Raw genomic sequence first — 14,683 nt, 5'->3', positions numbered from 1 at the left:
TATAGGCTAATATATATTTTAAAATATTTTTAAAAATAAACATATGGAATGGAAAGACATGAAAGTTGCACTAGTTTATTTTTTGTCATGATTTTTGTTCATGGCGTTAGTACACTAATTTGTAATATTTTTTCGGTTTTTTTTATTAAATTTTTATTGTATTGCTAACGTGATATCGAACATTGTTGAAAATTATTTGACAACATGACAAGCATGAAATTAAAAAACAAGATTTAAAATCTTAAATTTACCAATAACATAACAAACAATGAAAACGTTAAAGTTTGAAGATAAAATGTGTAATTTTCCTTCCTATGGAATAAAGGAAAATATTCAAATTTTTTAGAAAATATGAACAAAAGTTCATTGTCTTCATAAAAAGAGTAGATTTGAAAACGCAGCAAAGTTCAATGCATATGGTGTTTAGCTTTGACTTTTATATTTAAATGTGTAAACATTTAATCTGCTGATTTATTTTGTGTCTACATATTGAACAGCCTTCCTCGTCGTTTTCTTCCGTTGAATTATTCGATTCTTGAATTGTCAAATATACAGCTTGTCAAGAATGATAAAACAAAATTACGTATATGAAAGCTATTATATTTTAAAAGAAATATATATAATATGTTTTGACAACTTTAGTGATTTAATTTCAGTATTCCATAATTATTCAATGACAATACACACGTTTATAAATATATATAGAAGAGAATTATGATATATTGGGCGTCGCAAGATGTTCACATGAACATAATATCTTGTGAATATCTTATCAGTCGATCTCGAAAAAACATCCTGCATAAAATGATTGCATATATTCATATCTTTTGGAATGTCACATCAAACGATCTCGAAAAATATACTCTATTAAATATTTGCAAGATGTTTCAGACACCAATCGTATCAAAATTTTATATGCGTGTGTGTAAATTAATGTGTATATATATTGAAGCACACCACGCCATTCGATCGTGTTCTTGATCAATTTTATTCAGGTTTTATATATATGTGTGTAAATTAATGTGTATATATATTGAAGCACACCACGCCATTCGGTCGTGTTCTTGATCGATTTTCATTCAGGGTTCAAAAGGGAGGCCCTTCTATATATGCAAGTAGACACAGCCAAATATCTGAAAAGACAAAAATTAATGTTTTTCACATTTGTTTATCTAATTTAATTTTGTGGGACGAGTATTTTATCCGACTTAATTAATGAAAAATTATTATTTTTTATGTCAAAATATTAATTTTCACTCTAACTATGATTGGGTCGACATTTTTAATAAGATTGNCCGATGACTGTATTTTAATATTCGAAACCCTAGCTGGAAGAGACATTTTAGCTAGAAAAGACGATTAATATTTTATTTTAAATTAAAAAAATAGTTTGTCAGATTTTTTATTTTTTATAAAAAAATCTCAAAAAATATTATCAAATCATTCCATAACAAATAATTAATTTATTTTATTTTTTAAAAATAAATATAATTACAACTTTTTAAATAGTGATAACTGTATCACCAAATGTTTGCCACTTTATCAAATATCATAATTGGTGGCAATTATATAATTCAAATATTTTAATAGAATAACACCCCAAAACATCACGTATTGATCGCTATCCTAACAATGAAAAATATTGCACTTTGTTGTGAAAAAGTAAAAATTTACGGTAAAAAGTAAAAATCTCAAACTCTCAAAATTATCACACTACACACTTTATAATATTTTTCTCTCAATTCAATTGTGATTTTCTTCACAAATGAGATATCTATTTATAGAAAATCTTTACAAATAATCCAAAAATAAATTCATCATTACCTACATCATCACACACTAATTTTCAATATTTACAACTCTTATTTTCAACATTCAAATATTCAATACACATGTTTTAAATATTAATTTTCAACACTCCCTTTGTGATGATGATCATAATGATTGTCTTCATTACGTCTTTTTATACTGCCTCGTTAAAAACCTTACTAGGAAAAACCCATTGGGATAAAAACCATAGTAAGGGAAAAAGAGTGGAGTCACATAAACTCCCCCTCATGTTAATATGAACAATTCTTCACAAATTTCGTAGATTGTGCATCCCAATATATTTATTCTTCTCAAGCTCCTTAGTGAATGCGAAGAACTTAGGAGGAATATGTTTAGTTCTGTCGCTTTTTATGTATCCTTCTTTCATTTGAGCAACACATGCAGCATTATCTTCATATAGTATCACAAGCTTCTCGTCAAATGATGATCCGCATGAGATTTGGATATGTTGGGTCATTGATTTTAACCACACACATTCACGGCTTGCTTCAGGTAGTGCAATAATCTTGGCATGATTTGATGAAGTTGTTACGAGTGTTTGTTTCTGTGAACGCCAAGAAATTGCAGTGCCTCCACGAGTAAATACATATCCAGTTTGAGAACGTGCCTTGTGTGGATCAGATATGTATCCAGCATCGGCATAACCAATTATACTTGGATTAGCATCTTTTGAATACAAAAGTCCCAAGTCTGTCGTTCCTCGTAGATAACGGAATATATGTTTAATTTCGTTCCAGTGTCTCTTTGTTGGATATGTTCTAAATCTTGCCAATAAATTTACGGCAAAAGTTATATCAGGCCTTGTACAATTTGTAAGATACATAAGGGCACCGATAGCACTTAGATATGGTACTTCTGGACCAAGAATATCTTCATCATCTTCACATGGACGGAATGAATCCTTTTCTATGTTTAATGATCTAACAATCATTGGAGTACTTAAAAGATTTGATTTATCCATATTAAAACGTTTAAGGATCTTTTCTGTATAATTTTTCTGGTGAACAAATATTCCACATTCTTTTTGTTCAATTTGTAAACCCAGACAATACTTGGTTTTTTCAAGATCCTTCATTTCAAATTCTTCCTTCAAGTATGACACAACTTCATGAATTTCATTATTCGTTCTAATGATGTTTAAATAATACACATATACAACAATAATTACGCATCCAGATGTTTTTTTCTTAATTAAAACACAAGGGCATATTGAATTATTTAAATATCCCTTTTTCATTAAGTGATCACTTAGCCGATTATACCACATTCGACCAGATTGCTTTAACCCATATAATGATCTTTGTAATTTCACAGAATAACATTCTCTGGGTTTTGAACTTTGTGCTTCATGCATCTTAAGTCCTTCATGGATTTTCATATATATATATATATTACTATCAAGTGATCCATATAAGTAAGCTGTAACAACATCCATAAGACGCATTTCTAAATTTTCAGATACCACCAAGCTAATCAAATACCGAAACGTAATTGCATCCATCACGGGAGAATACGTTTCTTCATAATAAATTCCAGGCCTTTGAGAAAAACCTTATGCAACAAGTCGAGCTTTATATCTTACTATTTCATTTTTCTCATTTCGCTTTCGAATAAAAACTCATTTGTATCCAACAGGTTTTACACCTTCAGGTGTAAGGACTATAGGTCCAAAAACATTACGTTTATTTAGCGAATCCAATTCAACCTGGATGGCATATTTCCATTTTATCCAATCCTGTCGATTTTTACATTCACCAAAAGATTTTGGTTCATGATCTTCATTATCATTTATGATGTCGATTGCCACATTATAAGAAAATATATCATCAATTTCTTCTATATCNACGCTTCAGGCATTTTACAACATCATGACTTTGTTCAATTTGTTTCTTTGAAATTTCAATTCGAGCAGGAGCATTTACAGCATGTATATATGATTTTGTTACCCTTTTTGCATCTGTAAATGCATCTGGTATTTGATTTGCTATTATTTGCAAGTGCACAGTTTGTTGTATATCTTTTTCACATTGTTGTGTTTTTGGATCTAGATGTAACAATGATGATACATACCATGTAATTTCCTTTTCGGTATGTTTCTTGTCTCCCCCTAACATTGGTAAGATTTCCTCATTAAAATGACAATCAGCAAAACGTGCTGTGAACATGTCGCCTGTCTGAGGTTCAAGATATCGAATGATTAATGGACTATCATAACCGATATAAATTCCAATCTTTCTTTGAGGTCCCATTTACTTTCGTTGCGGTGGTGCAATAGGCACATACACCATACATTTAAAAATTCTCAGATGAGAAATGTCTGGTTCTTTACCAAATGCAAGCTTCAATGGGAAGTATTTATGATATGCACTTGGTCTGCTGCGAATTAATGCAGCGGCATGTAAAATTGCATGTCCCCAAATAGAAATAGGGAGCTTTGTTTTCATAATCATTGGTCTAGCAATCACTTGCAGACGTTTAATCAATGCTTCACCCAATCCATTCTGTGTATGTACATGAGCAACATGATGCTCAACAATGATTCCCATAGACATACAATAATCATTGAAAGTCTGGGTAGTAAATTCACCAGCATTATCAAGTCTAATTTTCTTAATTGTATAATAGAGAAATTGATTCCTCAATTTTATTATTTGAGCAAGCAATCTTGGAAGTGCAACATTTCGAGTTGACACGAAACATACATGTGATCATCTGCTGGAGGCATCAATCAATACCACAAAGTATCTGAATGGTCCACATGGTGGATGGATTGGTCCACAAATATCACACTGAATACGTTCAAGAAACATTGGTGATTCAGTTTGTATTTTGGCTGGTAATGTTCTTATAATAAGTTTTCCAAGAGTACATACTTTACATTGAAACTTATTATTTTGAAAGATCTTCTGGTCTCTCAACGGAGGACCATGTGTATTTTCTATAATTATTCGCATCATTGTTGAACCAGGATGTCCTAATCGATTATGCCAATTGGTTAATATTGAAAAATTATCAACTACCATGTTTGATTCAATGAGACTTATATGTATATAATGCAATCCAGTAGGGAGCATTGATAGTTTTTCAATCACATATTTCTTTCCTGATTTATATGTGATAAGACACATATATTTTCTCATTCCCTTCATTTATTGTTTGAGTGTCATACCCATGAGAATATATATCATTAAAACTCAACAAATTTCTTTTCGATTATGGTGAATACAAAGCATCATTGATCAAAAATTTTGTACCATTAGGTAACAAAAATTGTGCTTTACCACAACCTTTACTCAAGTCTACAGGACCTGATATTGTATTCACCATTGTTTTTGTTGGTTTTAGTTCCAAGAAATATCTTTTATCTCGGAGGATAGTGTGCGTTGTACCACTATCACGTATGCAAACTTCAGCTTTGTTCATAGCGTTTGTTCATAGCGTTTTCCATATTTGAACTTAAAAAAAAATATGCAATGAAATAAAATTACTGACAATACATTTATAAAAATAAAATACAATACAATACACATGATAAAACATTATCATACAAGTACGTGAAAAATAAAATATTTTACATATTTATTCCACCAGCAAATTGATCATTGTCTGAGAAATCAATCAGAAAATCTCCAACATCAAAATGAGTTGAATCACTTAAAGGTTCATTGTGTTATGTGAAGTTGGTCTCCTTTTCTTTCCCCTTTATTGATTCTTTATAAAGTTCACAAAGGTGCTCGACGAATACGGGACCAATGTCCTGGAGTACCACATCTAAAACAAGAACTTTCAAATCTTTTTGATTGATTCTCATTAACACTCATATTCTCATGATGCCTTTTCGGTGGATGGTTTGGGACGCTCTTTTGAGATGAGTTATAGAAATAACTATCTCGATTACTTTCAAAACCACGGCCGCGTCCACGACCACGACCACTTCCACGTCCACATCCACGACCACGACCTCGATTTTGTCCTCGACCAAAATCTTGTCTATAACTTTGATTTTGGTTTTCAGGTTTAAATTCATTTTTGCTTACAGCATTTACTTCTTGAAATGCTGTTGATCCAGTGGGTCGGGACTGATGATTTCTCATTAATAGCTCGTTGTTCTTTTCCGCCACAAGAAGACATGCGATATGTTCAGAATATCTCGCAAATCCACGCATTCTATATTGTTGTTGTAGAGTTATATTTGATGTGTTAAATGTGGAAAATATTTTTTCAAGCATTTCCGATTCCGTAACCTCATGTCCACAAAATTTTAATTGCGAGATTAATCGATACATCGCCGAATTGTATCACTTACTTTCTTAAAATCTTGGAATCTCAACATATTCCATTCATCACGGGCGGTCGGAAGTATAACTTCCCTTATATGTTCAAATCTTTCTTTTAATCCTTTCCACATAGCCATGGAATCTTTTTCGATGAGATATTCACATTTCAAACCTTCATCAAGATGTCGGCGCAAAAATATTATAGCTTTTGCTTTTTCTTGTGATGAAGATATACCATTTTCTTTAATAGTCTCGCTTAGACCCAATGACTCAAGATGCATTTCTACATCGAGAGTCCATGACATATAATTTTCCCCGTAATGTCGAGTGCAACAAATTCGAGCTTTATCAAGTTTGACATGGTGGTACTAAAAAATTTTTGATGCATTTTATTAGTTAATGAATATTGCAATCCAAAGTAATGGATAAACAACAAATACAAGTATTCGTAAAAATAAAGAAAACACACGAGGAGGATATTCTCCGATAAATACAAGATTCGTGAGTATTATAACCAAAATAATTAAAAATAACCTTGAGAAAGACATCTTCTTTTTTCTTCGAAAATTTGATGAAGAATAATTTTTAGAGAAGAAGAGAAAGTTGGAGTGATTGAATGTGTTTGTGAGATCATATTTATAGGGCAAAAACTAGCCGTTTCGTTACCGTTTATGACCGTTGGTGTACAAAAAAATAAATGTATATATTTGTATAATTTTATGATAATAATATGGTGTATATAATATTAGTCATGTTTAAATAATTATGTATATCATATCACATTATTATGATGAGGTGTCATAAGTTATTTTGTTTAAAACCCTTATAAGCTTTTATACTTGTCGTATCCCTTACCGGGAGTGTGGGATGTAGTCTTAACATCCTCCTTGGATTTATAACAAGTTTTTGAAAAAAATTTATTTTTATTATTTCTAATCTTTATTATATAATAACATTATATTATATATTAAATATATACACAATAAATAAATAACAGTAGAATAAATATTATTACTTTTGTTACCTTTTTCTTCTGTTTTGGAGCTTGAAAAAATATGGAGGACTTTTAGAGCTTCGTGCCGATAACGTGTTGTGAAAAAGTAAAAATTTACGGTAAAAAGTAAAAATCTCAAACTCTCAAAATTATCACACTACACACTTTATAATATTTTTCTCTCAACTCAATTGTGATTTTCTTCACAAATGAGAGATTTATTTATAGAAAATATTTACAAATAATCCAAAAATAAATTCATCATTACCTTCATCATCACACACTAATTTTCAATATTTACAACTCTTGTTTTCAACATTCAAATATTCAATACACATGTTTTAAATATTAATTTTCAACACACTTCACCATAAACTAATTTTGTAAATATTTTGGATTAACTTATATTAGCCTCACATAGTCCACTTCATAAATATTCACTACATGATAACTTTGGGGTCCTCAGGTTCATAGCGATGATAAAAAATGAAAAACAAGATAGTTATCAAAACTTCATCTCAAATCAGAAACTTCTTTTTCGGGCGGATACGAGATAACTTAGTACTTAAATTATATAATTATGTCATAAAAAGTACTAATGAAAAATATAATCAATAAAAAAATTATTATTTGAGTGCTCGGATACATGCTTGACAAAAGCTGAAGTATGAGATATTTAGACTTAATATAGTTTTAGGTCATTGAACTTGAGTTGAACTAGTGAATTGAATCGCTCACAAGTTCCTTAATTGATAGCTATTAAGTTTGTACATATAGTTGGACTGTTTGGGTAATATTCATTCATGAACTAACCAGGATTCTAGAATCGTGTTAAAAAAAATTAAATAAAATCTTGGGCAAATTATTAATAACTCATCATCCTCAAACATAACTTTTTCATCACTCCTTATTTCTCTAAATGTTTGTTTGAGTTTCTTAATCTTTTAAATTTTTCAAAAATATCTTCAATATTCATAAATATGGTATGTGAAATTTTATACATATTGAGCATATTCTTAAGGCATATAGCTCAAACTGTTTGCAGCATATATACCATGTTTCAGATGATTGATTTTTTTAGTCGATCATCATGCGTCTGTATAATAAATTGAATAATTTATCTCTTTGATCGGAGTGCCGTTAGGTTGTGTCCACCGGATTTTATAGACTACTTCTCACCGTCCAACCACACAGTAGCAACAAATGGTTCTTGACGTATATTCCTTCAACAACACCTAGCACAACCCTGTTTCTTTTCCTACCTCGGGGTGTATAGTAAAGTAGTTTAATTTGAAAATAATACATGAAAAGAAGTAGATATTGGTCTTTTATTCAAACATATAATTTATTAATACACAATAACATCCTGCAGTGGAAGAGAAAATTGTTTAGAAACATATAGTGGTCGTAATTACTGCACACATACAATAAAGAAAAATATTACAAGTTTATTTTGAAAGAAAAATGAAGATGTTGAATGATGTCTTTATCTTCTTTTTGCCTTGGTATTTATAGAAGCATTGATGGATTCAAAATCCGGACTTCAAATCTTGTGAATTATTCTGCCACTTGTGGATGAAAGCATCTTGTGAGTGGTGGTCTTTTCAACTACTAGTTAATGGCTTATCTTTATGGGTGGTTGAGTGATCCATCTTCGACTAGTTAGTGGAATCGTCTCTAGTTGTGATTCATTCTCCACTAATAGAGTGGTTGGATCACATGACTACTTTATCTTTGCCGGGGAATCTTCTGCTTTTTTATGGTCCACGAGAAAATTATTTTTTGTGTAGTCTCTCACCACTTGGTTAAGTTTCTGTAAGATGCTTTCGGTCCGTTCTAGGTTGAAAGTCGTTACCAAATTCTGGCTTATTTTGGTTAGAGAATTCGGGGCAGATGTTTTCTGATCATCTTCTCACATGAGTCATATTATAGAACTTTCGGCAAGTTTTTTTGCTTCCCGACATCTTGTTATTCCACCGAAGATTTCTTTTCTTTACAAATAGGTCTTATGCAAAACTTGTTGTTTTTCCTATCATAGGGTTCAACAGAAAATATCCATTTACAAAATTTTGATAGACATCCTGTAATTCGATCAGAGATAATTCTCTTATGTGCTTGTTGTAGCTTATCCGCAATTTCTGCATTTAGGGCAAGCTTGTTAAACTCGTTTTGAAGCATTTCAAGGTATTTCCTCAAATGCCTATGCATTTTTATGATTACATTGATATCACCGCTGTCCATCTCTTGTTAAGAAATCTGCAAGAATATTTTTATGAGATTTAATAATCACAATATCAAAAATATAATTTTGACATAAAACTTGCTACCTTAATAATCTAGCTTTTTCGAGTTTAAATTTTATTCTATTTATCAAGAAAGCTTTTACATGTGAGTTATAAAGATTTAAAGTAAATTTCTTTGCAAATAAAAATAATGCTCATTTTTCAAAAGTCTTTTTTACTACATAAAATTCTTTTTTGTTGATATGTCATCATATGAATTCTGCTTCTGATAATAGATCACTGCAATACTGCATGGTTTTTATTCTTATGGTGTGAGCTTTGTTAAAACCGCTGCCCACCAATGATCACTGACATTTTGTATAGTACCATATCATCGTCATGTAATAGCTATTTTTGGAAGTTTTTTTTACAAATTTCTTTTAGTTGGCTAAACCTTTTTGTATGTTCTTCTATCAATATAAATTTTGCATCTTTTTTCAATAATGAACTAAGCACTTTTCTTTGTTTTGCTAGTTACTAAATAACATCTCAGTAAAATTAACAACTCTTAAAAAGCTTTGAAGTTGTTTCTTATCTTTTAGTGCGTTAGGAAAATTTTGCACATTTTCTAGTATGTGTTCTTGTAAAATTATTCCTAACTCATCTATTTTTATGCTAAGGAAATCAATCTTTCTCGTAGCAATGATTGTTTTCTTTTTTAGATAATATAATTCATTCTTTCTTACAAAATTTAGAAAAAATCTCTAAGTGTTTAATATGTTCTTCCATATTATATGTTATTAAAACATCATCAACATAGACAAACATGAATTTAAAATAATCTGTAAATAGATTATCCAATTTTTTTTTTGAATTATCTGGGTTGAAGTAGCCAATCCCATTATTAAGAATTCTCAAATACAGTGACTTTGTGGTGTGGAGAAAGTGGTTAATTTCTTACTTTATTTTTCCAACCGAATTTGGTAAAATCCAGACTTACAATCAAATTTTAGATAATTTTTTGGCGTTGCGTATACAACTAATCAAATGTTATCTACTAGATATAAAATACCCATCAAACTCCAAGATTTTATTAATTTCTTGATAATTAATAATCAATCTTGGTTTGTTTCTTTTGATATCACCATGATTTCTTACCAGAAATTCTTGACCGCTGTATGGTGATATTCCTGTTTTGATTATCCAATGTCCAATTGTTTCTTGATAATAATTTGCATATCCTTTTGATCAATTATGTTCATCAGAATAGGCTTGCATCTGAAAAATTCATACTCTTTGTCTTCCTTGATTTTAAGGTCTGCTTTTAGTTGATTTTTATCCCACCATACCAAAATATCTTCATTGTAATTTTCTTTGATTTTCTTCTTGATATCTTCTAGGAATAGATTCGATTCAAACTCTACCTCATTCTGATGTAGAGCTATCTTAAGGAATTCTATTTTTTTTGTCAGAGGTCCTTATGAGCTCTTAATTGGAGCATTTTTTCTTCAAACAGTCTAGAATCTTTCATTTTCGGGTTCATAGGTTTTCTTTCATCACCACGCTTGCTGCAAAACTGGATTGACAATTTTTGTAAAATGACTCTCTTAGTCTTTGGACTATGTCTTTGTGATTATATGGTGTTATGTGAACAATAATATTTTAGTCTCATTCTCTTGTATTTAAGACTTTAACATTTGTAAAAAATTGTTTCCTAACATAATGCCAGCTCATGTATCGTGTAAATAAATCGGTGGTGTTTTTACTTTTTACAAAGGTGTTTGTCCAGCACCTCCGATTCATATTTCTGTCATCTTAATCCCTTTACATAAGATTAAGATTCGTTTAGAGAAATCTTATCTAGCAATCTGAGTTAATTCTTTTTCCCCTTTTTTTGAAAAAAAACTCCTCTTTTTGTTGTACAATTCCAGTCCACGAATCAAAATAAGTAGCAACATATTTTGCTTTATATTGTATATATAACATGCCTACTGGTATTTATATCGAGAATGGACTCGTGCTCATTGGATCTTCCACATTCTATCATCTTTCATGAATTCCATTTCATTATCCAGTCGTTTCCAAGGTTTGTGTTCCTCGAATAACTCTAACCCAATAACCAATTGATCAGGTTCTTTTGCTGGGAATCTTTGGATGTGAACTTTCAATTCTCCGATATTGGTCATTCCTTGGTAAGTTCTTATCATAGGTTGTTCCAAATAGTATATAGTATTACAAGAAAATTGATTTCTTTGTCTTGTAATATCAAATACTATTTCGACTTCCCTCCATTTTTACGGACATTTAAGTTTTCGTATTGTTAAAATAAAAAATATGTTAATGGTTGGACTTCTTGGACATGTGTTTTCCCCTATCTTTGACTTGTTACTATATCTCCTTGGAAAAATAATCTTCTTGGTTTCAGTTTAAGACTTTGATTTCTTTGTATAATCGGTTTGTCTTGAATCTAGATATCTGTTTCCTTTATTAAAGAAAACTCAGTTCTTTCTGCATAAGTTATCTGATCAACTTTTCCAAATATTTCTAGTATTTCAATAAACTCATTACTAATAAACAATTTTGAATGATGTGTATTAGATAGAACATATGAAATTTGATAGGTAATAGAATATGTTCTATTACCCTATTTCATCAGCTTTTTTCTTTAAAGTTTTTATGCAACGTCAAAACTCGAATGAAACTCTAATAATCTTGATTTTAATGATAACAAAACTTGCTATTATGTTTCTAACATATTTAATCAAATGTGAAGTTGTTAACTCAATACGAAAAATGAAACTCGAATTTATCCAAGCTGAAAATCTGGCAAGTTTTAGTATTTTAATTATATCTCACAGTTTGATAATACAAATGACCATCTGCCATGATGAAAAAATAGAAAACTTAATTTGGGACAAGTCATATTTCATGCTAGTTGAGCTAAATCGGATGTTATATAGGAAAATTCATGGTTGCAAGACCAAACTGATAGCAAGAAAACGACAATAAGTTTAGAATGAGCAGTTGCAGTATTTTGGTCAGCATGATCATCTCGATTATCAAAATGAAATGATCCAATATGCGTTACGAAGCTAAGACGATGATCAAATAATAATTTTCATAGATCAAAGTCTGAATCGGAGTGTAATATGCTGATAAATGACAATGAATCAACTGGTTTTGCACAAGATGATTTCATCATACCTCATCAGTTTGGTTCATTTTAGCAGAGGAGAAAAACTGAACCAGTTGACAAGTTGACCAGAGACAAACTGAACCAATTTGCCAGTTGAGCAGACCAGAACTGAACTGTTTGATTAGTTGAGCAGAGCCAAACTGAACCAGTTGACCAGGAGCAAAACTGAATGAGTAGTTTAAGCTTGGGAAAATGTCCATCAATACAAAATTGACCGTTTCAATATTAGAAACAGTACAAAAACTTTTTAAACGGTCATATTCTTGTGTCTAACGTATATATCATTATTGGAGAATATAAATACAACATCTTGAAGATCAAATACAAGTTTTTGAAGGAAATTCAAAGCATGGGCAAGCTACATGAATAAATGATCTAGAATGAAAGCAAGCACAATGTGTGATGATACATTTGAGAGATAAATGTATTGTAAATGATTAAATCCTCACACACAATCACTCACATATATACATGAGAGTTGAGCTTTAAATTTTATTTGAGGGAGTCTTCACACAAAGACATTAAAGATTGTGTTTGTAGTTTTGACATAAGACACGTTAAATATTATGCGGCTTGTGAGGTTGCAACCTACAATCGAGAGTGTGATAGGAGTTTCAATTAGGAAAGATACAAGTCCTAAATTGAAATGGGTTTGTACAATGAATTGTATAAATCAAAGTCTTCTAGTGCAAACTTTTCAAGGGGAAGAAGGGGTGACGTAGGAGTTGTTTTAAATATGCATAGTTGAAGCATTTTATGTGATGTTCAAATATCAAACTATTGCTTATCAAGTGTTTAATAAAATGCTTCGACCAAAAAAATTTTACTCACTCAATTTGCATATCTTTTCTTTGCCTAGATTTATAAGATCTGGCTTTTTTATACACCATATTGCTCATAATTTCCAATAACTAATTCCACTTTTTCCACTCCTGGCATAGAGGTGAGATCTGAAACTCTTCATTTTCTTCTTTTGTGGCTTATTTTCAATAATTGTTAGAAGATCATTTTCTTTACAACATAAATGAGTACGTTTATTAATACCCCTTAATCATTTTTAATTTTTTTGTAATGTTGTCATATGATACCATTTTGCTAATTTTCTTTTGAGAAAAGATGATCTTTGTGCTAAAATATCTGGATTACCAGATATATATTCACTAAGTAGTATTTCTCTCCAGGGACTTGGTATTTTGGCAAAGAAAAGTTGCATTGCCTTATGTTCTTCGACTCTTGAATTTTATCTATATTTAGTGAATAATATAATATATTTATCCACTAAACAGATGTAATATAATTTAAGACTATACAGAGTTTGAGTATATTTCTTTTCTTCTTTGTGTCTTGACTGTTAAAATAGTTTACCAATATAAATTGTGATTTAGATAGGGTAGTCATTCTTCCCGCTATATTACTGAGAGATTCTTTGGCTAGGACTCATGTCTCATGCAATTTTAACTGATCACATAAGACTCATTTCTAAAAGTTTAAGGAACTATGTTGGGATCAAGTGTTCATGCTGCAAGTCTCATAGCCGATGTCTAATAATCTATGAGATCTTCTCTGTTTTTGAAGTTTAGTACATCAAGGTTAAGCATAAACCCATACAGAATTATAGGTTCTAAAACATATTTCTCATAGGTTTTTTGATAAGAGGGAATTTGACTTATTCTTGACCTGGTTCTCGCTGGGTGTGCTTCTCTACCAATATGAAAATTTATTTAGGGTCCTCTCATTTTTGTATGAGATCCCATAATTTTTCTAGGTGGTTCATGAGAAGATGATCATGTTATTGTAGATGGTTCACCCCCAGTTGTCTTCATCTTTAGATCTACGACCCTTAAATTTGTGAGATTATCGAGACCAATCTTTTTTAAATTTGTCATCAGATTAATTTCTTCTCTGAGACATTTTTAATTAGACTGACTATTTTTTCTTCATCGGTTAAAGGTTTTGACATCACCTTGGCCATTTCTTTTTAGTGTAATAAGAGTTAAATACCAAATGATAGTGGTAACCTACCTATTGAATTTTTTTACTAGAATTTGTTTGTTTTTATAGAGTTTGGATTCTTGTTTGAATATCTTTTAGTGTTACAAGAATTTTTTTTTGTCTTTCATGTTTTTTTTCACCTTTTGTGGTACATAATACAACATACTGCCAT

Source organism: Primulina huaijiensis, chromosome 5 (genome assembly GCF_012295235.1).
Source record: "Primulina huaijiensis isolate GDHJ02 chromosome 5, ASM1229523v2, whole genome shotgun sequence".
NCBI classification, from domain to species: Eukaryota; Viridiplantae; Streptophyta; class Magnoliopsida; order Lamiales; family Gesneriaceae; genus Primulina; species Primulina huaijiensis.
The sequence above is the reverse complement of the archived record's forward strand: the minus strand, read 5'-3'. Positions refer to the sequence as shown.